The sequence below is a fragment of the Pseudophryne corroboree genome, chromosome 3 (genome assembly GCF_028390025.1).
Source record: "Pseudophryne corroboree isolate aPseCor3 chromosome 3, aPseCor3.hap2, whole genome shotgun sequence".
Lineage (NCBI taxonomy): Eukaryota > Metazoa > Chordata > Amphibia > Anura > Myobatrachidae > Pseudophryne > Pseudophryne corroboree.
The window spans coordinates 187,641,265-187,647,264 of record NC_086446.1 but is presented as its reverse complement, the minus strand read 5'-3'; positions in this window follow the sequence as shown (position 1 = coordinate 187,647,264).

The window sequence follows — 6,000 nt, the reverse complement described above, 5'->3', positions numbered from 1 at the left end:
TAACAAATATATACATCAATGAGCTTTGGAACTCAGATAATGTGTGGGTGTATTGTCTTCTCTTATGGGATGCAGTGTTTTGCGATGTACAGTGCACTTTTATCGTATATGGTAATAAGATGCGCCTGGTGTCTGCAGTATATATTAGAGTGGGCATTTTAAATATTTGTGAGAAAGCAATTTGGCATTCACAGATGGGGGTTGGTCCACGATATCAGGGTCTTAATGATGCACTGTACATTACAAACGCGGCTGTAATCGACCGGCTCCGATGGACGCATCGCAACGCTGATGAAAATAACATCCACGTGTATCGTTGTGATATCAGTAAGCCAATGATATGAAATTTCAAGGGACAATAGATTTCTCATAATATTTAAGATGCTAAAATGTATTTTTATTGTTGCAAAACAAAGTTCAAATAAGTCATATTGTGTTTGATTCAGATTGGATTGTTTATCTAAGTAGTGTTAAAAATACATTTAAAAGTTGCTGCATAGCCTCAATATAGTTTTTTTTAACTCAGGCCTAAAATAACTTCAGGTGGTTGTATAATGTGTGTTTTCTTTGTGACAAAGGAAGCCGCATGGTCTGTCCTCCATTTTGGACTAACCAGATGGCCTGTCCACCATTTTGTGTAAGTTTTCTAAAGAGGGGACACGGGGTCCAAAGGACACTGCACTGGTAATTTAAAGAATTGAGAGGTGTCAATAGAAACCATCCATTTGAGGAAAAATTGAAGTAAGGGCCACTAAAAGGTCCTTGTGAAGGTCAATAAGGGTTGGAGGTGCGCCACTAAGCTGGATAATAGTATTTTTTAGGGGAGATTGTTAGTGAAGGTCACTAGTGGACCTACCACTAAAAGAGGCTTAGTGTGTGGCGCACTCTTTTGAAATGATTACTTTATATTAAAATATTTCAAACTTTTATTTCCATATTTAAAAATTAGCATCTCGAACAGGCATTCTATCCTATCTGATGGCCTGAAAGTTGCAAGAAGAAGTTTTTATTTTATTTTATTTTATATATATATAAAATATCACAATAATGCCAATTTATCAATAAATTCCTTGTTTAGGCAAAAAAAGGGAGGAAAGATGTGATTAAATAAGCATTGTGAGATATTAATAAAATTTATCAGTGCTAATTTAGCTACTGATGAGCTCTCTTGAGAGACTATGTCATAGAAGTGATACCATACACTAAATAGCGCGCCTTTCAAGGGAGGGAAAAATTAATCTGTATCACTATCCAAATAGCCCGTGCTAATTACCCCAGAGATATGTTACTTATATATATATACCAAGGAATGAAAAAGAAAACAGATCCAAGTAACAGATAGAGAGAGCACTGTGAATTACATAAAGTTTTGTAACATATATGCACTTTTTACATCAGTCTACTGTTCAAGACTGCAGTAACAGTGTTAATGTAATTTGATACAGTTTTACGTCCACCATTTCGCAACAGTGTATGGTTGATAAAACAACTTGTACTGGAGACCAGATAATAGATACACTGTCTCAAGTATACTTGTCAGGAGAAAAAACAGAAAGGACTTATTACTGACTGATATAGAGAGTGAACAATCAAGATTAATCTGATACCAATAATTTCATAGCACAAGTGAGATATAAAACATTCATATTGTATCCCGTTCTAATAATTGATTGTTAATCCTTTTTCTTCAGGAAAAAAAGGGGGGAAGAAGAAGTTACTTGCACCATTGTTCAAATTCATACAAAAAACTGTGGACAATTTCTCCTTGGTATAAGAGATTTAAACAAGGTTATAATTCAGTGAGGTCTTTCTCTGGGTCACAATTGAGGCTAATTGTTGGCACATGGATTAATTAATTCCTATTCTGAGTGGTGATATAATTCATGTTGTCTAGGCACTGTCAATTATAGGTGCTGGGCTCATGGTAATTATGCTCTTAAGAGATAAATGTATCCACTAGACACACTATAACTCGTTGTCATTAATATTTCCAGATAAATCTATAAACATTCATTTTGGATAAATACATTTATATCATTCCATTACCAAGGTATAGACACCAAAGATGAAGAAAGAGTCCCAGTTGTGTGGAAACAGATTCCCTTTCTGCTTTTGTCCCATATGTCCTGTTGGGCAGTGAATGGGAACAATGAGAGCAGGGAAGAGCTGTCCACCTGGGGCTGAAAGGAAAGAGCAGTGCGGGCTGCTTCTACTGTCCACGCTTAGTATCCCCCTCCCCTGTTACCTAGGATCATTGCAGGGGGGCCCAAGATATCATGCAGTGGATGAGAGGGCAGCCCTGAGTACCTGATCGGCGTTCGACCAGTATATGGTAAACACCCGTGCCACGTTCACCAAAAGGTGAGATCATAAGTATTCTAGTGCCACTGCAAATGAGGTCTCTCCACTTAGCAGCCTCAGTGAGAAATGGGCACCGGGTCGAGTGATTGCGTATCAGTGTCCCGCTGTTCAATGAATACTGCAGGAGCCGGACGTCAGATCAGGAACTTCTCATGCCTGGTGTGTCATATGCGCCCGTATGTGATATTCACCAAAGGGTAAAGTCCTCAGTGTCCTAGTGCCACTATAAGTAAGGTCTCTCTACTTTGGAGCCTCAGCGGGGAAGGGGACGCCGGGTCGGGTGATTCCCGTACCACCGTACTGAGTGTGCGTCCGTGTCCCGCTATTCAGAGGATGACGTACGTTTCACAGAAAAAAGCTTGATCACATCCGAATGTGATCAAGCTTTTTTCTGTGAAACGTACGTCATTCTCTGAATAGCGGGACACGGACGCACACTCAATACGGTGGTACGGGAATCACCCGACCCGGCGTCCCCTTCCCCGCTGAGGCTCCAAAGTAGAGAGACCTTACTTATAGCGGCACTAGGACACTGAGGACTTTACCCTTTGGTGAATATCACATACGGGCGCATATGACACACCAGGCATGAGAAGTTCCTGATCTGACGTCCGGCTCCTGCAGTATTCATTGAACAGCGGGACACTGATACGCAATCACTCGACCCGGTGCCCATTTCTCACTGAGGCTGCTAAGTGGAGAGACCTCATTTGCAGTGGCACTAGAATACTGATGATCTCACCTTTTGGTGAACGTGGCACGAGTGTTTACCATATACCAGGCGAACGCCGATCAGGTACTCAGGGCTGCCCTCTCATCCACTGCATGATATCTTGGGCCCCCCTGCAATGTTCCTAGGTAACAGGGGAGGGGGATACTAAGCGTGGACAGTAGAAGCAGCCCACACTGCTCTTTCCTTTCAGCCCCAGGTGGACGGCTCTTCCCTGCTCTCATTGTTCCCATTCACTGCCCAACAGGACATATGGGACAAAAGCAGAAAGGAAATCTGTTTCCACACACCTGGGACTCTTTCTTCATCTTTGGTGTCTATACCTTGGTAATGGAATGATATAAATGTATTTATCCAAAATGAATGTTTATAGATTTATCTGGAAATATTAATGACAACGAGTTATAGTGTGTCTAGTGGATACATTTATCTCTTAAGAGCATAATTACCATGAGCCCAGCACCTATAATTGACAGTGCCTAGACAACATGAATTATATCACCACTCAGAATAGGAATTAATTAATCCATGTGCCGACAATTAGCCTCAATTGTGACCCAGAGAAAGACCTCACTGAATTATAACCTTGTTTAAATCTCTTATACCAAGGAGAAATTGTCCACAGTTTTTTGTATGAATTTGAACAATGGTGCAAGTAACTTCTTCTTCCCCCCTTTTTTTCCTGAAGAAAAAGGATTAACAATCAATTATTAGAACGGGATACAATATGAATGTTTTATATCTCACTTGTGCTATGAAATTATTGGTATCAGATTAATCTTGATTGTTCACTCTCTATATCAGTCAGTAATAAGTCCTTTCTGTTTTTTCTCCTGACAAGTATACTTGAGACAGTGTATCTATTATCTGGTCTCCAGTACAAGTTGTTTTATCAACCATACACTGTTGCGAAATGGTGGACGTAAAACTGTATCAAATTACATTAACACTGTTACTGCAGTCTTGAACAGTAGACTGATGTAAAAAGTGCATATATGTTACAAAACTTTATGTAATTCACAGTGCTCTCTCTATCTGTTACTTGGATCTATTTTCTTTTTCATTCCTTGGTATATATATATAAGTAACATATCTCTGGGGTAATTAGCACGGGCTATTTGGATAGTGATACACATTAATTTTTCCCTCCCTTGAAAGGCGCGCTATTTAGTGTATGGTATCACTTCTATGACATAGTCTCTCAAGAGAGCTCATCAGTAGCTAAATTAGCACTGATCAATTTTATTAATATCTCACAATGCTTATTTAATCACATCTTTCCTCCCTTTTTTTGCCTAAACAAGGAATTTATTGATAAATTGGCATTATTGTGATATTTTATATATATATATATATATATATATATATATAAAATAAAAACTTCTTCTTGCAACTTTCAGGCCATCAGATAGGATAGAATGCCTGTTCGAGATGCTAATTTTTAAATATGGAAATAAAAGTTTGAAATATTTTAATATAAAGTAATCATTTCAAAAGAGTGCACCACACACTAAGCCTCTTTTAGTGGTAGGTCCACTAGTGAACTTCACTAACAATCTCCCCTAAAAAACACCATTTTGTGTAAACCTCATAGATGTGGAAGGGGGAGGAGCATTGGTCATTTTAGTAAGGTCATTTTCTTAATAGCTGATTTTCAGTCTGCTCAGAAAAATCAGCTTTCCTTGGTCACATTAAACACCATTTATGAGTTACCAATGCATTTATTTAACCCATGCCATAGTCAATGACAAATAGTTACAATTGGGCCTAGTGACAGTAAATGGTAAGATAAATGCTTGGCTTGGGGTAAAAAAATTGCACACAGATAGAAAAAGGAAAGAAAGGGTTTTTGTTTTTTCCTTTCTCTTTTTTCTTCCATAACTTGTAGAATCTGCTTGCTATAGGATAGCCATTGAAATGCAAATTAACCTGTGTAACTGCTTTTTTTAGCAGTGGAAAAGCATATAGCTTTGATATGCAAATAAGAGGTAAGGTGTCTCATAGGAGACCAGTGAATGGTACATATATATAATATTATTATAATTATGTGTATATTTATATCAGATTATGTTCTGCAAGATAGCAATCCAATCTGAATCATATCATTTAAATTATTGATTATTGCTAGTCATTATAGATCTGTGTGAAATAGGATACATTTGTTGCTATATAGGTACATTTGAAATAACAGTATTTTAAGGAAGTAAGTGTAAAGACACAAACGCAGGTCTGCATAAAAGTTTATACAGAACAAGTTGTGTCTAGTGGGCTATAGTAATTAGTATTGTTTACATTTATAGAGCTGTGTGATTTGTTTTATTGCGGACGCAGGGTTTTGTACACGTGTCTCGGACAAAGTAAAGGACTGCGCACGCAGCATAAGAGACACGCACAGTTGCGTGTTTACGCAAAGTGCGTAAGAATGCGGGCGCTAAGTACAAATTACACAATAGTGTCATTCAGTTCAAAGGTGGGATAGTAGACATTTAATACAATAGCACAAAACTACCCGGTTTCTAAAGCAGATTAGTATAAAACTTTTGTTTAAACGGTATTGCCTCTGGGGTAAAGCTGCCTATCTGAATGAATTGAAATTTTCTGTACAGAAAAAAACCATAGTGTATTTGAGTGAGCGAAAGTAGGAGTGAGTGGATTTGAACCCAGGGAATTCGGGATCCAGTGGCGTGAGGCGGCTGACTCACGTTAGTATAAGGTTTAATACGCAAATCGTGAGGAGATTTGCAGAGGAGCGTAATAGGGAATTGTGCATTGCGTAGTATTGAAGTAAAAAGGTTTTTTGTTACGCTCCGAGCTGAGGGTCACAGTTTGTACATTGACCCGTGGTTGTACGGCAGATAGGTAACAAGTACCTATGCGCTGTGCGATTGGACTGCGTGTTTGTGGGTGCG